Below are 21,265 nucleotides of genomic sequence, written 5' to 3' on the forward strand. Positions count from 1 at the left end.
AGGCTGGGCGGGCCGGACTTCAGGCCCCGCCCCGCGCAGGCTCCACCCCGGCCCCGCCCCGCTCCCTAAAGCGGCTGGATGGGACGTCCCGGTGGCCCCCACCTGCCCCACAGCCAGGAGCAGCGGAAAAGCGGGGACTTTCGAATCCGGCAGACTTAGGCCCTCCTGGCTTTGCTTGGTGTATGACCTTGGGTAAGTTTTCCCCAGTCTGAGCCTGTTTTCTGTTTGGCAAAGCGGATAGCCACCTCGTGTGATTTCCGAGATTACATGAAACGACTTTGTGGGGCATTTGGCCCTCACACGTTCCCTCTTCAGGGGCAGCTTTCCCTGACCGTCCCGACACATCCCGTAGACTGGACAGGAGCCTCGCATCATAAGCTCACACAGCCCACGGCTGTAACTTCATATTTGTTTGAATGACTGTTTGATTTTTGTCCGTCTCCTCATTTGAAGCTGAACTTTGTGAGAGCAGGTCGCGTTCATCCTTACACCCCAGCGCCCAGTTCAGTGCCTGACATACAGCGGGAGCTCAATAGATGCCCGCTCTCCTTCATGCCACCCATCTGACGCACCGGTGGAGCGTCAATACTGCTATCGGCCAGCAGAGGGCAGGCGGTGACCAGCCTTTTCGCCCTGCTGCCCTTCCTCTCAGCCTGCAGGCCGGGCGGGAGCGGGACAGGTGAGCCCAGGTGCGCGCACGTCTGAAGAATCGGCGGGCCCGCGAGCCAAGGGCGAGGAGTCGGGCTAGGACACGGGTTTTCTTTCCCCTCGGATCTGTGGCCTGTCCTCGATCAAAGGCCTTTCTGACAAACCGTGTGGATGTACGGCTCCTGCAAAAAAGATGCGCTAGGAATCAGGAGGTGAGGGAGTTTGCTATGAAGAGCGAGGGCACCGAGACGCTTGGAGGAGTGGGGTGCATTGTAAAGAGCCAGGCTTAGAGGGTCCCGGGTGGTGGGGAGTGAGAGGTGGCCGCCATTGTTCTGTGACCCAAGATGACGGGACCTGGGTGGGGTGACTGTCTCCAGTTGTCCTCACTATAGCAAAGCCATTTAGTGTCAGTCCTAAACCCAAACCATGTCTGGTTTGTGTCTCAAAAGAGCCCTGTTGGGAGCAGAGGTGTCTCAAGCTGGCCAGAGGGCAGCGCTGCCTCCAACATATCTGTGGAAACATTATATGTAACTATTATATTTAACAGTGAAACCGTGGAAACATAAGAATCCCACAAGGGAGCCTGGGAGGAAAGGAAAGGTCCAAGGTGATGGCTACTGATGCCATAGTTACTGTACCTCTTTGAGCCTCAATTCCTCATCTGCAAAATGGAGATAAAACCTACCTTGCAGGATTGTGTTGTGAGGATTAAGCAGGACGAACTCAGTCAGTGGTTCTCAACTTTGGCTGTGCATTGAGAGCACCATACCCCGGGAAAAATACTGATGCCTGGGGTACTGGGATCACCTGGGAAATCTTCAGGTGATGGCACTGTACAGCCAAGGCTGAGAACTCCTGAGTTTTAGCACAAAGGACACACACTAGGCATTCAAAAATGTGTATCACGTAAAAAAAAAAAAAAAAAATGGAGCACATATTGTTTTCATTGTTCCTCTTTAGTGAAGAAATAAATTGACATAAAGGTTGTTGCAGTAATTGGATTTCCAACAGGCTTGTTTCCGGAACTATGAATCATCGGGATTTGGTGATTATGGGGGTGGGGGAGACAGAGGCAGCCGCGGGTAATATGACTTATCCCAACGTCCATCGGAACTGAATGAGGCAGGGACCACCCTGTTCTAGCTTGCATTTTATAGAACTATTTCCAAGGCACGCTCTGAGCATGCAAGCACCCTGGGCTCTTGTGTTTGTTCATGTCTGGGGTTGAGGACAGGGGCTGTTTTCTCCTCTCCCTGGGTACCCTCACCAGGCAGGCCTATGCCAGTGGCAACTGTTTGACTTTTAAGTAACCCACAAGTGCACGCGGCACCTCCCTCTTTATGGGACTTGGTAACTTTAGGTGCTTCAATAAATTATAGACCCAATGATTATTTACTGTGCCTCATGACTTTTTTGCTGGGTGAACCCGGCGTGAAGTGGGAGGACCTGTTCACCTAGGCCTGTGGCTGTGACCGCTTGTTATGGCAGCCAGACTGAGCCTGGAACAGCTCCTCAGTCACTCCTGGTGGCCTGGTGGCCTCATTGAAAATGGGGAGGGAGGCAGAGGAACCTGTGGCTGGCTCCCTCCAGCATGGAGTCCTGGGGCTTGGGGGCTAGGGAGTTGATGTCTTGCTGGGATTATTTGATTTAGCAAATAAGAATAAAGAACACCCAGTTAAATTTGAAGCTCAGATAAATAACAAAAGTTTTTTTAGTATAAGTATATCCCATGCAATTTGGGAAATACTTATAGTAAAAAAAAAAAATCATTATTTATCTGAACTTCAAATTTAACTGGATAGCCTTCATTTTTTTTTTGCTAAATCTAGCAGCTCTATGCCTGACCAAACAGCCAAGGAAAAGCCAGCACAGGGAATTTGCTGCTGCCCCTCCTGCTCAATGTTGCCACATTCAGCTTCCACCTGTCACTGTCCTGCTCCAGAACTGTGCATGGTTCCCAGCTGCTTCCCTGCTTCCATAGCACAACCTTGACTCCCTGGCTGCTGTGCTGGGCCTTGCTCTTCTGCCAGCCCAGCTGCCCTGCTTGGACCCTTACCCACCTCTTCTGCTCATGTTTCCCCTGATGGCATGTGTCCTTCCCACTCCCAGTAGCAATTGCAAACACTTAGTGACTACCTCCTGGGTACAGGCCCCATGCTTAGTTCTTCATCTGCATAATCTCATTTCGTTCTCATAAAACCTCATACGGCATATGGACAGTAGTTATCCTATTTTACTGATGAAGAAACTGATGCCCTAACAGTGATTCTTTTTTGTTTTTTAATGTTTATTTATTTTGAAAGAGAGAGAAAGAGCACGTGCACACGTGCGGGGGATGGGCAGAGAGAGAGAGAGAGAGAGAAATCCCAAGTAGGCTCAGCCCCACGTGGGGCTCAGCCTCATGAACCGTAAAATCGTGACCTGAGCGGAAATCAAGAGTTGGTTAAGGCAGCTTAACCAACTGAGCCACCCAGGCACCCCGGCCCTAACAGTGATTCTTAAACCTGGTTCCTGTGTCAGCAGCAGCAGCCCCTGAGAGATGTTTAGAAATGCAAACTCTCAGCCTCTGCTCCACACTTAGGAATCAAAATCTCTGGGGGTGGGACCCAGTCACCTGTATTTTAATAAGACACCCCTCCCCCCTTCAGTGTTTCTGATTCACACTCTAGTTTGAGACCTACTGCTCTAACAGGTGAAGTGACTACAGGAGTTTGTCACCAGGCAGAGGTCTAGGGGATCGCAGAGGACTCCCAGGCAGGATGTTTATGATCTCACTGAGCACCATACCTAGGCCAGGCACTAGAGATGCTGCAGCGACCCCACAGTCTTGGGGGGGGGGGGGGGGGAGAAGAGAAAGAATAGACAGGTAGTCCGGCAGTGGCAGTTGCGATTTAAGATGACCAGGCTCAGGCGGACCAAGCCCTGAAACTCATAGCAAGATGGGACAGGTCAAGGAGGGCTTTGAAAAGCTTGAAAAATAAGTTGAAATTAGTTAGATGAAGAAGGGTGCGAATGATGTTTTGGGTGTAGGGACTGGTTAGTGCAAAGGCCCTGCAGAGCTACCTGAGGGTAGTTCAGTCTTGAAGATGAAGGTGAGGAGAGCGGGGGTGGGGGGGGCCGGGGGAAGTATCAGATTGGGGGGGTGGAGGGAGGGTCCTCTGCTCCCAGAGCAAAGGAAAAAGCTTTAATGGGTGTTGAGATGGCACTAGGGAAGATGGGGGTGGGGACTGGGATGCAGGGGGTTCCAGGCCTTCCTCCGCCCCTAGGTCTGCCCCCGCCACTCCCCAGGCGGTTGCGGAGACTCGACCCCCCAATGGCAGCAGCGGGCAGGTGCTCAGTTCCAGGACCGGCAGTCTGAGACCAGCTCCTTCCGGGACTGACAGGCGGGACTGGGAAAGCAGGGCGGGTCACTGCTCCCCTCTCCCGGCCCCACCCATCCGCCGACCCCGCCCCTGCTTCCAGCTCCGCCCCCTGCCTCCGGCTCCGCCCTCCACCTCCGGCTGGAGGCAGCCAGGCTCTGGGCTACTGGCCTAAGTCGCTTTTGCCTCCCATGCTGCCTTTTCCTGCTGATGTGGCAACGGCCGTGGGGCTACTGGGGCCTCTTCTCTCAGCTTTTCAAGGACAGGCCCTGGATGTGGTCAGGGATTCCTGGGCTGGAGCGCAGGACACTTCCGTAGCTATCTCCTCTTCCTGCCAACGAAGCCTCTGTTGCCAGCGGAGGACTGACCCAGCCTGGCCAGGTTGCCTGGCAGTGTGGGCTGAGGTTGGGCAGTTCCCGATTCCAGCTGTCCTTCCCGGAAAAACGTCAGTTTGGCTGAACCTTAGGATCCGTTTGCGATTTCTAGCCCAGGGAGGATTACTGGAAGACCATTAACCACCGTAGGAAACAGCGCTTTCTGTGTGTCCAAAATCTCTGCAGGACTTACCAGCTGCCCCATTGGCTTGACCTTCGGCAAGGGACTTCCGTTCCTCATCTTTTTATTTGGGTATACCTTCCGCCCTGACCTGCTGACATCCAGGACCATGGATGAAAGTCACTAGGCTTTGCAATTAAAGAAGGGTCTTGCGTGGTGCCCTCCTCTTAAATAGGTATTCAAAAATATTGTTTAGGGAAGATCAATTTCTTCTGGGCCCTGAATTATATATAGATGGAGTGTATATAGTAGGGCAAGGGCAGTCTAAGTGGGTGGAAGTAGTGAGTAAAGGCACGGATGATGGAGAGAGAAAGTAAGTGCCCAGGAGATGACCTGTCTGGCCTTCAGTGTTGGGCAAAGCCATGGGCACTGAGGAGCCATGGATGGTTGTTGAGCAGGAGAGAGATAATATTGCTGGTTATTGTACTAGAGCCTTTGTGAATGTTATTGCACTGTCTGCCCACATTGTTCTCCCCCTGCCCCCTATCTATACAGTTCATGCCAAGTCAGTTTTTAGATCCCAGATCCATTGTCACTTACTCTGGGAAACCCTCGATGGCAGACAGACTCTAAGGTGACTCCCTGTCTCCCCACCTCCTGGTGTTCATGCCTTCGTGTAATCCTTTCCTCTTGAGTGGGGGTAGGACCTGTGACTTGCTTTTAGAATATGGCAAAGGTGATGGGGTGTCACTCCCATGATTATGTAACATAGAGTCTTGCTAGCAGACTAGTTCTGACACTCTCCTTGCTGACTTGAGGAAGGGAACAGCCATGTTGAGGAAGCCTGAGTGGCAAGGAGCTATGGGTGGTCCCTAGGTCCTGCTGACGGCCAGCAAGAAGTCAGCGTTCTCAGTCCTGCAGCCACCAGCAAATGAATCCTGCCAGCAATCTGAGGGAGCTTGAGCCCCCAAGTGAGAATGTAGTCCCACCATCACCTCGAGCACAGCCTTAGGAGTCCCCGAGTAGAAGACCCAGCTAAGCCATGCCCAGACTCCTGACTCACAGAAACTGAGATAATAAATCTCTGTTGTTGAGAATCCCTAGGTCGGTAGTGATTTATTACAGAGCAGTAACTAACTGATGCACCTTCCGGCTAGGGTAACCCCTTTACATAGGCTCTCATAGCATTATGTGCCTTTTCTTTCCTTTTTAAAGTGCTTTTTCATCCTTTTATGTGACACTTTGTATATACCATTTGATGAATGCTATGTCTTCATGAGGACACATTTGCTCATCACTTTACCCCCAGAGTCTCTCTCGGTGCCTGACACGTGGAAGAAGACCTACAATAAGGATTAGTTCATGTGTTAGTGAGTGAGTGCTCTTTTTTAATCTTTACTACAATGTGGCTAAGTGGGAACCATTGTTATATAGGAAGAAAAGGAAACAAGGTATTTTTTTTCAAAGTCTACTATTTTGAGAGAGAGAGAGAGAGAGAGAGAGAGAGAGAGAGAGAGAGAGAGCACATGTGTGCGGGGTAGGGGCAGAGAGAATCCCAAGCAGGATCCACACTGCCAGCGTAGAGCCCACTGAGGGGCTCAAACCCAAGAACCACAAGACCATGACCTGAGCCGAAGTCCAATGCTCAACCGACTGAGCCACCCAAGAAACCAGTTATTAACAGAAACTTAAAGGTATACTAAACAAAATCTTATTATCTTCTAAGTAAACATTTTGGTTTATATATGCCACCATATCCTAATTTTTAGTATGACTACAGAATGAATGATTTGGGAGCAGGGTGTAGATTGCATGGTACGACCTCCTTCGTGGAGCATTGTATTTTCTAAAAAGTACAACCATCCAAAAATACTTTGGGGCTCCTTTGGTTTTCCCAAAGACTTACCTCTTACTTAAATCATTCTTTGGAAACTCCTCCCCGTCACTGTCCTTTTCTGACCTGACCCAAACAGGCCCTCATCTGCTAATGCTTTGTGTGATTCCCACAGTTTGCCAACACCATTCTCATCGGCTTCATAAATTCTACATCTTTGGCAAGATTTGTAGTTTCATTTTGTACTCCATTTGCGCCATACTCCCAGAGGTCAAAGCCATCTGACTGCGGGATGCCGTTAAAACCAAACTCTGCCCTGCTTGGAGAGCCCTCCCCACCGCCCACTGCCGCCCTCCTGTCCCACTCTGCCCCCTTCACCCATTCTGCAGCGGCCATATTCATCTCCTCGTGGATCCCGATCCATGAGCACACCAGAGACACTTCCCCCTTTGCCCTGGAGGTCCCTACAGTGCTTTCCCCAGACACCTTCATGGCTCACTCCCTCACCCACGCCAAGATTAGTCAGATTCAGATGTCACCTTTCTACCCTGACCACTCCCATCCAACCTTTCCTGGTTCTAATCTTTCCCAGGAACATGAACCACCGTCTCACATGCTATATGTTTTACTTATTTATGATATTTGGCATTTGTCTCCCCCTCCACGAGAATGTAAGCCCCTGTGAGGACAAGACCTGTCTTCACTGATATATCCCAAGAGTGGCGTCTGGCACATAGTAGGTCTCCAGGAGAGGTGAGCGTCCACATCTTTGATGATCTTGCACATGACTCAAAGTCTCCATCCTCTGCTGCTGGCCCACCTCCTTCTGGCCCCTCTCTCCGGTACTCCAGCCCCTGTCTAGGTGATATGAATTGTCAGGCAGTCATCTGCCTGACTCCTAGGGTGTGGGTGTTTTGACCTCACTGTGTCCCCCGCCGTGTCTCCAGCAGGCGTGAAATACTAAATTCCTGTTTTTGTTCTGTGTAACAGCAAGAGGATTAGAGAGGAAGGAGGAAGGAGGTGATTGGGGAAGCAATGGCCAGAGTGGAGAGGGAGGAGAAAGAAGACAGTCACAGGTTTTCTCGGGGTCCCCACCCACTCAGCTTTCTAAGCAGCTCAGAGAAGCGGCCGGCAGTAGGTGAAGGCTGTGTGCCACATATCCTGAGCTGGGCGCCACGTGGCAGAAACAGTCCCGTTGAGTCATGGGACACACAGCTACACTGCTTTGTAGAGTTTGGTGTGTAGAGTATTTTTGTTTTTTACAGCCCAGCTGCCTGTGTAATGACTTCCTTCCCTCGGCCTTGTTCACAGAGGTGTCCCTGAGCGACCAGCTGAGTCACCACATTCCTTGCAGCTTAAAACACTGGCCCCAGCACCAAGGCCCAGTTCCTTCATGTAGATGGGACCTTTCAAGGCGGCCAGGGAATGCCCAGAAAGACAGGCTATACAGCTCCCGTTTCTACATGCACCCCTCCCCCAAAACATGATTATAAACCAAGTAAAGATGGAAAGAAATTCCATCTCCTAAGGATTAGGGAATGGCCACAGCCGTGTGCCATGGTCTGACGAATTACTTGTCAGCCACGATGAAAAGGCACCTGGGTGGCTCAGTCAGTTGAGTGCCCGACTCTTGATTTCAGCTCAGGTCATGATTCCAGGGTCATGTGACCGAGCCCCATGTGGGGCTTCGCGCTGCATAGAACCTGCTTAAGATTCTCTCCCTCTCTCTCTCTCTCTCTTCCTCTCTCCCCCTCCTCTATCCCTCTCTCCCCCCTCCTCTTTTCTCCCTCACTCTCTCCTCTGCTCCCTCTCCCCCTCTGCCCCTCTTACCCACTCTCTCCCTCTCTCTCAAAAATAATAATAAAAAAGAGGCTCTTGAAGTGGTATATAAACCAAAAGAACCTAAAGATTTGTCAGTAACCATGAAGTCAATACTACACGAGGGAGAGGGGAGGGATGAGGAACCAACATCCATGCAGCATGAAGAGTCAGAAACCCAAGCGAAGACTGGGAACTCTCCATGGCCAGCTGGCAGGAAGGAAACTTGCTTAGCCCTTCTGGAAAATAAGCACATAGTTCTCGGTAACATTAAGTACACATAGGGCACGGAGGTTAGCAATTTAACACCTTGAAATGTATTTTGAAAATTTGCTCAGATACATGAGAACACCAGGAGGAGGATATTTAGAAGAGCAATGTTCATGGCATAGGTGAACGAGAGGCAAGGGAAGTGCCGAAGGAAGGAGCTAGTAAACCACGGATACCTGCCGGGAGATTCTGCACGGCATTGTGAAGAGATGGCATAGATGTACACACAGCGAAATGGATGGGGCTTACAGCATCAGGCAGGGAAAGCGGCCGAAGAGCGAGAAGGCACAACAGTTTTCCGGTTTTACTGAGGTATGACTGATGTACAGTCACACACACTTAAGGATTTGAGTTTCAACATGTTTCACTACCCATGAAACCACCACCACAATCAAGATAATGGGTATATCCATCACCCCCAAGTAAGAAGTAGGTCTACATGTATTCAAACGGACAGATGTCTAGCACCTGTTGTTAAGTATTTTTAAAAGTTCAACAGTCTGTAATATAATCCTGTAGTTATAATAATAAAAAAATGTTTAGATATCCTGAAGACATCTGGAAGAACATGCACAAAACAAAATTATGTTCGCTGTTGGGAATCTTGTGAAAACTGCTTGGCCTTATTTGGCTGGTGTACCTTGCATTTCAGAAACTGCCTGTGCCGCTTGTCCCACCTCGTGGTCTCCAGTGAAGGTTAATACAGTAGCAATGTGTCAGTATGGCCCCCTAACTTTGAGTGACTTTATTAAAATGTCACTGAGGTTGTCATAAGGAACTCCAACATGAGGGGTGCCTGACTCTTGTTCTCCATCCCCACGTCAGACAGCTGTGTCAACAATTTCCTTCAGCTCACCCCCAGGACCATTTTCTCTTCTCATCCCTTCCGATTGGAGACAATCCAGCAGAGGGGCAGTTGTGGCTGGGACAAAAGAGTGATTCCCCAACTTGTTTGCAAATCCATCTTTTTTTTTTTTTTTTTAAGTAATCTCTACGCCCAATGTGGGGCTCGAACTCATGACCCCGAGATCAAGAGTCGCACTCTCCTGAGCCAGCCAGGCACCCCGCAGATCCATCTTTTATTACCCTTCTTCATGTATTCGTAGGTACAGGGAGGGGTGGAAGATTGTGGGGGCAGGGGCATGTTGAGTTTTGTCTGGTTATGGGCTTTATACAAAAGCAGTCCTTGTTCTTTTGTGTCTGGCTTCTTTTACTCCACGTTTTTTATAAGAGTTCCATGTTGCTGTATGCAGCTGTAGTTCATTCATGTTTTGTGCAGTATAAAGCATTCCATCAAGTGAATATACCACAATTTATCTGCCCCTTCTACTGATTGACATACGGGTTGTTCCCAGCCTGGGGCTATTGCAAAGAATGCTGCTGTGAACATTCTTCTACATGTCCACCTGTTCCACCTGGGCATGTATTTCTCCTAGGTATATACTCTGGAGCAGAATTGCTGGGTTATAGGTATTCCTATGCTTAACTTAAAAAAATAATGCCAAACTGTTTCCCAAAATGATTACACAAGTACACGCCCTCCAGCAATATATGAGAGTTCCCCTTGTACATTTACCAATGGTTCTTCCCAGCAACTGGTACTATCAGACTTTGTACTTTAGCCATCTGGTGGGTCTGTAGTACCTCTTCTCTCTGGTTCATTTCCCTGATTACTAATGAGGCTGCGCACCTTTCATATGTTTATTGGCCATGTGGATTTTTTTGTGTGCAGACCCTGCTCTTCCCCATTTTTCCATTGCTCTATATTTTCATCATTTATAGTAGTTTTTATATATTCTGGTTATAAATCCTTTGCCACCTATGTGCATTGCAAATCTTTCTCTTCTGTGGCTAATGATGTTTCTTGATGCACGAAAGGTCTTAACTATAAAGAAGTCCAATTTATCGGTCTTTCACTTGTGGTTAGTGCTTTTACTGTCTTAAGAAAACTTTTCCTCCTTTGATGTCATAAAGATATTGTATGTTATCTTCTAAAGCTTTACTGGCTTACCTTTCATATTTTAGTCCATAATGTGTAGAAATTGGCTTTTGAGGATGGTGTGCAATGGGGTTCCAATGTCATTTTTCCCATGTGGACATTCAATCGACTTAACACTATTCAAAAGATCATTTCCCCACACTGTTCTGCAATGCTATCTCTAACATTAATATGGTTGGCGGGGGGGGTCTCCTGTCCATTGGTTTTTGTCAACTCTTATAACAATACCATACTGTCTTAATTATTAGAGCTTTATGATGAGTTTTGTTAGCTGATAGACTAAATCCCCTCTACCTTGTACTTCTTCAAGTGTACCTTAGCCATTGTTGGCCTTCTGCAGTTTCATATAAACTATAAAGTTTAATGTAAGTTAATATAAATTAGAATGACCATGTCAAGTGCCATATGAAAATCAACTGGGATTGCTTTGAATCTATAGACAATTGAAGAGAATGACAGCTTTGCAATATTGAGCCTTCTAATCTATTAACATGGTATCTCTCTCCATTATTCATTTATTCTCTAATATTTATTAAAATGTTCATGGTTTCCTCCATAGAGGTTGTACATGTCTTTTGTTAGATCCATTTGTAGGTACTTGGTATTTTTTTGCTATTTCAAAACTGTTTTGACTATTTAACACTATTTTCTGACATTTGCTGGAAGACAGAAGTTGACTTTGGCATATTGATTATGCACCTGGAGAAGGACCTTCATCAGAACCTGACCATGAACCTGACCATGGTGCCACCCTGACCTCAGACTTCCAGACTCCAAAACAGGGGAAATAAGTCCTATTGTTTATAAGCTACCCAGTTTATAATACTTTGTTACAGCAGCCAGACTAAGACAATAATTTATTTGAGATTCCTTAGGATTTTCTACCTGCACAATCATGTCATTTTTTAATTTATTATTAAAAATTTTTAAAAATGTTTATTCATTTTTGAGAGACAGAGAGCAAGCTGGGGAGGGATAGAGAGAAAGGGAGACACAGAATCCGAACCAGGTTCCAGGTTGAGCTGAGCTGGACACGGGGCTTGAACCCATGAACGGGGAGATCATGACCCAAACTGAAGTCAGATGTTCAACCAACTGAGCCACTCAGGGGCCCCTACCATTATGTCATTTTTGAAGACGGCTTTATTTCTTTCTTTCTTAGCTTTTTGATTTTTTTTTCTTTTTCTTGTCTTATTGCCCTGGCTAGGACAGCCCATAAAATGTTGATTAGAAGTGGTGATAACTGATATTCTTGTCAGTTCCTGAGCTTAGAGAGGAAAATGCTCACTATTTTACCATTACGAATGGTGTTAGCTCTAGTTGATCCCCCCTGTATCTCCTGTATCAGAATGAGGAAACTATCATCCATCTTTAGGTTGCTAAGAGTTTTTACTGTGAATAAGTGTTGAATTTGTCAAATGCTTTTTTTTAGCATCTATTCAGATAGCCAAATTATTTTTCCTTTTTATTCTGTTAATGTGGTTGGTTGATTTTTAAATATTAAACCAGTTTGCATTCCTGAGATAACCTCTACTTTGTTATGACTTATTATCCTTTTAATTTGCTGCTGTATTTGATTTGCTAACATTTTGTTTTGGATTTTTGTATTGATGTCATGAGAGATAGTGATATTTTCTCTTGTCATGTTCTTGCCAGGTTTTGGTAGTATGATTATGCTGACCTTATAAAATAAGTTGGTAAGTGTTCCCTCTGTTTTCTAAGGGAATTTGTTTAAAATAGGTATTCATATTTAAAATTTTAGCGAGAATATTTTCATTATCTTTTAACCTATATGTCCTCATACTAAAGTATGTCATAAACATCATATAGTTGAATCTTATATTTTGTTTAAATTTGCCCTATTGGGGCACCTGGGTGGCTCAGTCTGTTGAGCGTCCAATTTCGGTTCAGGTCATGATCTCACAGCTCGTGAGTTCGAACCCCGTGTCAGGCTCTGTGCTGACAGCTCGGAACCTGGAGCCTGCTTCAGATTCTGTGCCTCCCTCTCTGTCTGCCCGAACCCACTTGCATTCTGTCTCTCTCTCGAAAAAAAAAAAAAAAAAAAAAAAAAAAAACATTTAAAAAATTTCTAAAAATTTGCCCTGACAATATTTTTCTATTTGTTAGAATACTTAGTCCACTTATATTTGACATAATTACAGACACGGTTCCAAACCATTTACATCTATAATCTTGTTGTCTTCTTTTTGTTCTACCTGGTTTTTGTTCCCGTTTTCCTCTTTTTCTTCCTTGTTTTGTTTCAGCCAAGTATTTTTTATGACCTGATTTTACCCTCTTCGTTAGATTTTTTAACATTGTGGTAAAAGAAACACAACATAACCCATGATAACTATTTTTAAGTGTACAGTTTACTAGTCTTAATTACATTCACATTTTTGTGCAACCAATTTCCAGAATTCTTTTCACCTTGCAACACTGAAACATTTTTAAATGTTATTAAATAACAACTTTCCATCCTTTCCTCCTCCCAATCTGTGGCAATCACCATTCTGCTTTATGTCTCTATGAATTTAACTATTATAGACACCTGATATAAGTAGAATCATGCAGTATTTGTCCTTTTGTGACTGGCTTGTTTTGCTCAGCATCATGTCCTCAAGGTTCATCTAGGTTGTGGCATATGTCAGAATTTTCTCCTTTTTAAAGGCTGAATAATATTCTATTGTGTATAGAGACCACATTTTGTTTTTTCATTCATCTTCATTGATGGAGATTTCGGTTGCTTCCACCTTTGGGCTATTGTGAATGCTGTTGCTCTGAACAAGGGTATAGAAATGTCTGTTTGAGTTCCTGCCTTCAGTTCTTTCTGATATGTTACCTAGAAGTAGAATTTCTGGTTAATATGGTAATTCTATGTTTAACTTTTTTGAGGAACCATCATACTGTTTTCCAGGGCAGCTGCACTCTTGTACGTTCCCATGAATAGCACAAAAGTGTTCCAATTTCTCTGCATCAACTACAACATCTGGTTTTTTCTTTTTCTTTTCTCTTTTGGATAATAACCATCCTAATGGTTGTGAAGTGATATCTCATGATTTTTCCTTGTCTAAGCTTGGCTTTTATCTCCATGAATATAGTGCCTTTGGCTGTTTTTTAGTCTCTGCCTGACAATTTCCTGTATATGGGGTCATCATGAGTCTGTTTCTTTGTTGCTTTACTTGTTTTCTCTTATGGTGTCTTGTCTTCTTATATGTCTGGCTGTATTTGTGCATTAGCATTGTAGTGCATGAAAAAAATTGTTAGTAGAAACTATTTTAAGGTTAGGATGATGTAAACTTCTCCCAAAGAGATTTTTTTTCTAGCCCGTAGGAGTGCTAACAGTTTAGGATCCTTTCACTCTGTATTGAGCTTGACATTATCTAGTCCACTCAGATGACTTGAAACCAGGATACATCTGTGCAAGGAATGGATCACTTCCAGTTCACATCTTCTCTTAAATTAAAGCTCTTCAAGATCCTACATTAAAGTGTGAAGAGTTTTGTTTGCTCAGGTCTTGAATGTCACACTGAAGAGTCTGGAGAAGGGATGGGCAGTTGCTGGTCAATCTACTTGGTCAGGGGGCGGCATGATGAATCTTCGTTCTGTGGTCCAGTATGGGAAAAGGAGGAAGGCAAGCTGGGCTAGACTGGGCTAGGGAAACAGAGCTATTCAGAGAGATGGTCTGTCCTGACTGAGGTGATATAAGGCATGGGGTCTACCAGGTGGAGTATATATAGCAGGAGAGAAGCCAAGACTGCAGAGAAGTTGCAAGTCATAGTTCACCTGGGCTAGAAACTGGTTGTCTTCCTTGGCCCTGGGCAATCTTTCTGGCCAGTGTCTCCTCCAGGCTAGCCAATGACCACTTGTATAGTCTTGGCTGAGCCTCAATACGCTGGACAACTTCATTATTGTTCTCTCTGTGTCCATTCTAAACCCTGCCTTCTAGTCTCCACCCAGCATGTTGCCCCTATTCAGATCACTTCAGTAAAGCCTTCTTGCTCTTAGGATATGACTCAAATTATTACCATGACTTTCAAGGCTATGCATGATCTGGCCACTGTCCACCTCTCTAGCTTTATCTTCTCCGATTATCTGCCTCATTGTACAATTTTCTTCTTCCTCTTTGTTTAAACCACCATGTATCCTTGACCACCAAAGGGCCTATGCATGTGCTGCTCCCTCTATAGGAAGTACTCTTCTTTCCGCTATTTGCCGAGTATTATGGATTAAATGCATGTATTCCCCCCCAAATTCTTATGTTGAAGCCCTAACTCCCCAGTGTGGTTATATTTGGAGTAAGGCAGTAATTAAGGTTAAATGAGGTCATAAGTGTAGGGCCCTGATCCAGTAGGATTAGTGTCCTTGTAAGAAGAGACACGAGAGAGCTTACTCCCCTTCTCTCCCTGTGCACAAATAATAAGAAAAGTTCATATGAGGACATAGCAAGAAAGCAGCCATCTCCAAGCCAGGAAGATAATTCTCACCAAAAACCAAATTGGCTGGGACTTTGATCTTGGACCTTCAACGTCAAGAACTATGAGAAGATAAATTTCTGTTATTTAAGCTACTTGGTCTATAATATTTTGTTATGGCAGCCTGAGCAGACTAATACATTTAACCCCTATTTTTCCCTTTAGATCTCACAGCAACTATTTCTCCAAACATCTTTGAGACAAAGCCACCTATTCGTGGATCTCATGGTACCGTGCACCTTGTAAGATTTATGTTTTTAATTATTTGACCAATGTACGCCTTATTTACTAGACTGTAAGCTACATGAAGGTCTCCGCTTTTATTTGGGGCTGCATTATCAAAACCTAAGTAGGTACACAGTAGGCGCACGATACCTATTTTTGGGGGAAGGAGAGTGGTAGGTGGGGACAGACAATGCCTTGAGCTGGGATGGTTTTATGGACATTCAAGCTCATCTCTGGTCAAACAGAAACTGTGTATTCATAATCAAGATGTAACTCTAGGCTCCACCCTATGATAGGGCTCAGGATCCCGCCCATCATGTTTGGCTCAGGACCTGAGCTGGGTTGGATCAGCCAAACCCTAGTTGCAAGGGCCAGCTGAAGACCGTCTCTGACATCAGGCCTCACCATTGTATTTTTCTTATAGTGTTCTCTTGAGGATGAAGTCATGACTTGATAAATACTGTTACACACACAATTGTACTCCCTTCACCTGCCCCCAGAAACCAGTCCCTTTTTAATCCCAGAAACTCATCTAATGGCAGTCAGGGCCACTCTGTATAAGATAGGGCCCACTCAGGAGACAGAAACCACACCAGTAATTTGAACAAGAAACATTTAATATGAAGAATTATTAACCAGTGAAAGGTTGTTGGTGACTAAAAAGGTCAAAAGAGAGCTCCAAAGAATATAGGCACAGTAGCTATAGACAGGAGCTATCATCTCTAGGGCTGAGACAGAGTGGCCAAGGATAGAACAAACTTGCAAGCACCTCTTCCCCAGCCCCAGGGTGAGATTTGGGCCTTGTTGGAGAGAGCAGGAATTCAGCCCATTGCACAGTGGAGAACTTTGCTGGAAGTCCACAGGCAATAGGTCAGAAGCTGGCCATCCAGGTGGCAGAAAAGCTCACTGGAGGGTGAGCATCACCGGGTCTCCCATAGACCCCTGGCAACCATGCACTGTAGGAGCAGGAAGAGCAGACTGGAAACAGGAAGCCTCTGAATCAGGAAGCCCCGTATGCTTCCATTTTTTTGCATTTTTCCAGTCCTCTCTACTGACAAAGCCTGGCAAAAGGGGAATGTTTACAGAATTCAGCTTCAGTATCACAGGGCAAGGCAAAGAAGTGTGCTTTAGAGCTGACAGGCAATAAGTTGGCACAACTGGATTCAGAAACTTTCTTAAAAAAACTGATGGGACAGGGGAGCCTGGGTGGTTCAGTTGGTTGAGCGTCCAACTTTGGCTCAGGTCATGATCTCGTGGTCTGTGAATTTGAGCCCCACGTCAGGCTCTATGTTGTCAGCTCAGAGCCTGGCATCTGCTTCAGATTTTGTGTGTGTCTCTCTCTCTGCCCCTCCCCTGCTCGAGCTCTGTCTCTCTCTCTTTCTCAAAAGTAAATAAACATTAAAAAAAAAAGCTGATGGGACATCCTTTTTAACCTTTGAATCTTTATAATGCATCATACACCATGTTAATAGTAACACGTGGAGTATCTCATTCAATTCTCTTAACTACATTAGGGGGCTAAGTTACTCAAGTTCACACAGCAAGTAAGTGGGGGAGACAGGATTCAAACCCAGAAGTTTCAAATTTAATCTTACTTCCATACTGCATTAAACTTCCTCCTGGATTCTTTCACTCCAGACTTCATAAATGCAACAGAAAGTTTCATGGAGAGTGATAGAACCTTCTCTATGAAATTAACTACGTACTTCTGATCAAGCTAGGGGCTCTGTCACTATCCTGATACTGTAGGGTTCTTCTTCGAATCCTTGGTTCTCAGCTGGTTACTGTTCCTTTTCTGTGCTCTGCCTGTGTTGTGATACCTTATTCTAGAAAAGGAGCTGGCATATAAATCACAGAATTTTCAGCTTCTCTTCCTGTGATTGTTCAAAATTCAGACATTTTGCCCCTTGAGATTCTATAGCACTGGCTACTCTTCAGAGCTATGCAGTGGATATGGTAGAATAGCCATAGTTGGAATGCTTTTGGTTTCAGATAATAGAAAACCCAACTCAAATTACAGTCAACAATACAGGGAATTTTTTGACTTACATGACTTTATTGGTTCAGGCAGGACTTGATCAGCACTCCCAACTGTTTCTTTTTTGTTCTTTCTGCTTTTCCCCATTCCATGTGTTGGCTTCATCTTTAGGCTGGCTCTCTTTATGGTCACAAAATAGTTACCAGCCACACATGGTTCCTCACTGACATCCAGGGAAGCAATGATGACTTTATTCAGTTATTGTGAAGGGGCAAATGTTAGATACTGATAGCTGTAGTCCTGGGTAATAGGTCTATTCTTGAAGCAATCAATACAAAGTAGATGGGATTACTCCAATTGACTTAGTACAGCCAGAGTCCATACTCACATGTGGAAAATGAGGCCTATCCCAGCCGAATAGCCTCAATGTTGTGCAATGGGGAGTGGGATACACTGGATGTTATAAGGTGCATCTGTCAGGAAAGGTTAGGTTTTGCTGTGGTGATGAACAAGCCCCAATCGTTTTATAACAGCAGGTATCTTTCTTGCTCATACTACATGTGCACTGTGAGTGCACTGGGGGGCATTATTTAATGTTTTCTCCCTTCAGGACCCAGACTGATGGAGCTATCACCATCTCAAGCACTGTCTATTGTTGTTTCTGAGGGAAAGAGAGTATACAAAATTGCCTACCAGCTCTCAAAGTTTGGACCCAGGAATATATCCGCTTACACATTATTGACCAAAGCAAGTGGCATGGACACTCCTGACTCCAAGCTGTAAGGAAGTACAACCCCATCATGTGCCTGGGAAACAAACCAGAAATGTTTCGTGGCTAGCATTAATGTCAACTACCACAAGAGGCCATCAGAATACCCACAAGAGAGGGCTTATAGAGACCACCCCAGTTTCTGCCCACTTTTTGTTGGGAAAAGAATAACTTCCTGTTTTGATTGCTACATAAAAAGAGGCCTCCCTACTCTGCAGAAATCAGGAACTCAATACTCATTTTCTGTGTGACTATCAAATATCTTCCAGGTGTTTTGCCTTTAAGTGGAATCAATGGTTCTGCGAGGCACTTCTATTAAGATATCTCAACTCAAAACAACTCCCTTTTTCATGGCCTTGATCCACAGAGGTGGATTCCTGATGAACTTCCATGAACTGTAAAGTGGCCATAATTGTCCTTGGGAATGGGGGCACCTGACTGAAGTTGGGTCACTTACAGCCTCTTTCCATTCCTTGATTCAGAGGCAGGTTCCTGGTGAACTACATGACCTGTATTGTTCTGGGGGAGGGGGACACCTGACTCAAGTTGAGTCAGAGCTCTTCTCTGAGATTTTGGCATTGGAATGATTAGGAATTTCTAGTCTATGTGTACCTGGTAGACATATTTCCCATTGTGTTACCTGGAAGCACAGAAAAACAAGTTTGTGGGGGAGAATCTTACTGGCAAAACCTGCTCTGTTTCCAATCCATCCAGCAGTCCATCTGGGTTCTTGTTGGCCTGAGGAACCTATCCCTTTGACCACTAAAAAGCCATAAGGTAAATTCCCCTTTATTTTTTTTTAAACTGGCTGAGGGGTTACTGGTACTTGCAGCAAACTCCTAACTGATACATATTCTTTGCCTCTGGACCCCGACACAAAAAGGTTGTAGGTGTAGCCCATTCCAGTAAAGTAGAGGTCAGGTGGCAATTCTATTTCATCCATTATACTTCTGGCAGTTTCTTTTCTGCTTGAGAAAGCTCATCAGAATGTGAGTGAGTTCAGGTGACATTATTATAGGGCTCACCTGGAATCTACTTAAGTTTTTTTTTTTTTAAAGGAAAATAACTTGTCTCCTTGGGTAAATACTATTTTCGACCCACTTCCCAACACTGGTATTGAGTGCATGCTGTTTCCTCTGCTTGGAGTCCTCTCCTTATCAAGTCTTTAGACCCAGCTCCAGTGTCACCTCCTGTGGGGAGACTGTCTACACTCTCCTATATTGTATTAATTATGTCCTTCTCTCTGCTTCCCAAAGCAGGTGGCACATATATCCAGAGTTACATATTTTCCTCCAGAAATACTTCTTTATACATCTGTATCATTTGAAATTCTGAGTTCCTCAGTGGTTGGGAGAATGCCTTGTTTGCCTCCACATTCCACAGTGCCTGGACTGGAATAGATGCTCAGAAAAGTTTGTTGAGTAAATGAAGTTAAATTAGAGCAACATATCCCGTATCTACTCTTATTCAAGAAATATATAGTGCCTACCCAACCATCCCAGGCCATGTTCCAGATACTGCAGATGAGCAACACGAGTCCTTGCCCTCAGAACATTACAGATGATATTCAGGTCATAAGGGCTATAAGGAAAAGTAAAGCAGGGTTAGGGGAGAAGAGAATGATGAGGGGGGTGGGACTTGATATTTTAGTAGAGTGGTGTAGATAACTTTCTGAGGAGATGACTTTTGAAAATTTTGAAATTTGTAGTAAGGGTACATGCCTTTCTGGTATCTGGAAGGTAAGAAACACTATGTGCAAAGGTCTTGAGGTAGGAGTGAGGCTTCATGTTCCAGAAGCAGGAAGGAGGCGAGTGTGGCTGGAATGGAGTGAGGGGGCAGAGTGCAAGGAGTTGCAGTTAGAGAAGGGGAGGGGTGTTAGGTGGGGCAGAGGGGGGCTCACACTTAGGTTCTTGGAGGTCCTTGGTGAAAAGATTTTGATCTTTGCCCTGAGTGGGATGGAAAGACATTGGAGACTTTAGAGAAGGGGAGAAATATGTTTTGACTTAGTTTTTAATAGAATCTCTTTGGCTGCTTGAGAAGAAGCTGAGAGCAGAGTGGAATTGAGGAGAGCAGATAGGAGGTTATTGCAATATTTTAGGTGAAAGAAGAGGAGGGCTCAAATAGGGGTATTTGAAAGGTATTTGCTCCTGGATTACAGGTGGGATGTGATGACAGGAAAAGAGGAGTCAAGGATGACTTCAAGGTTTGGCCACAGCCAGCAGAAGGATGGAATTCACCTTTACTGTGGTGGGGGAGACTGAAAGGAGCAAATTGAGGGGCAAGTTCCAGAGTCCGGCTTTGAATATGTCAAGCTTGACATACTGCTCAATATTTATGTATAGATATGCTGTTTTTCAGAATCTGAAGGTTAAAACACAACCTGAAGTTAAAGTCAGCTTTATTTATTGAACACCAGGCACTGTGTGGAAAGCCCCACGTGTGCTGTCATTTAAATCTTCCCATCATTTCTACTGGCTTAATTACTAATATTTTCAATGCTCTTTCATGGATTAAAGATGAAATGCCATGTCCAAAGTCACTCAGCCAATCATTAATCTGCCAATATAATGCAGGGCCGGGATTCCAACCTAAGTGTGGTCAGACTGCAGAGCTCTTGCTAGATTCTAAAGGTGGGGATCACTTTCTGAGCATATCTGCCACAGCCTTGGGCTCCATAACAAAACAGGCACCTGGGCTGTGTGATAAAAAATCAGAAAAGGGTCCAACCCCATCCTAGGTGTTACAGGTTCCACAGTAGAAGCTGTAAACAAAGGACAACATTATTGTACCTGAGGGGACTGATGCTTGCAAGTTCTCAAGTCCCTGAAGATTTAATGTTAAAAAGCCATCAGAAGTTGTCGTTTAGAAATAGAAGAGATTAAAAATTGCAGTGGAGCATTGATGGGATGAAAGAAAAACCAACTCCCAGGCGATGCTTGCTGGAAAACACCAGGATCCCTGCCCTACATCCTTTCGAAAGGGTAGCCTAGTGTGACCTTCCTTAGGTGGTCCTCTAGAAAGACCAGGATATAGAGTACAAAAGCCGGGAACCTCTAGGGTCGCGGCATCCGCTCCCCTGTGTCCTCCTTCTCCGCCCCTTTCAGTCTCCACGCGGGGAAAAGCGGGACGACGCCTGCGCATGCGTCCGGGGCAAGGTCCGCTCCCCGCGACGTCAGGGGGCTCGCGCCCGCACTAAAGCCCCGCCCCCCGGGCGCAAGAGGCGACCTGGGCGGGGGGCCTCGGGCCCCGCCCCCAGCCGAGCCGAGCGGGGCCGAGCCGAGCCGAGCACCTCCGAGCGCGGCCGAGCCGAGCCGAGCGGCCCGGAGTCGGTTGGTGCAGCTGCGTCCCCGCCGCCCAGCAGTCCGAGGCTCCGGCGTCGCCGCCGCCTCCGCGGGGCC

The 21,265-nt window shown here is 45.7% G+C and overlaps 1 protein-coding gene across 4 annotated transcripts in view; it reads left to right on the forward strand.

Moving 5' to 3' along the window:
• Positions 1-86: 86 nt before the first annotated feature.
• ZHX3 (zinc fingers and homeoboxes 3) overlaps positions 87-21,265 on the forward strand; it is a 130,263-nt gene continuing 109,084 nt past the window's right edge. The window contains exons 1-2 of one of the 4 annotated variants that reach the window (XR_005781999.1): positions 3,495-3,740; positions 8,493-8,736. The gene's annotated coding sequence lies outside the window, so the exon portion shown is untranslated. Of the gene's footprint in view, positions 193-3,494; positions 3,741-5,755; positions 5,877-8,492; positions 8,737-21,265 lie in introns of those variants that run through there. The other 3 variants (XR_005781997.1, XR_005782003.1, XR_005782001.1) reach the window with 3 other exon arrangements.

This window comes from Herpailurus yagouaroundi, unplaced genomic scaffold (genome assembly GCF_014898765.1).
Source record: "Herpailurus yagouaroundi ecotype Mexico unplaced genomic scaffold, PumYag 196, whole genome shotgun sequence".
Taxonomy (NCBI): Eukaryota; Metazoa; Chordata; class Mammalia; order Carnivora; family Felidae; genus Herpailurus; species Herpailurus yagouaroundi.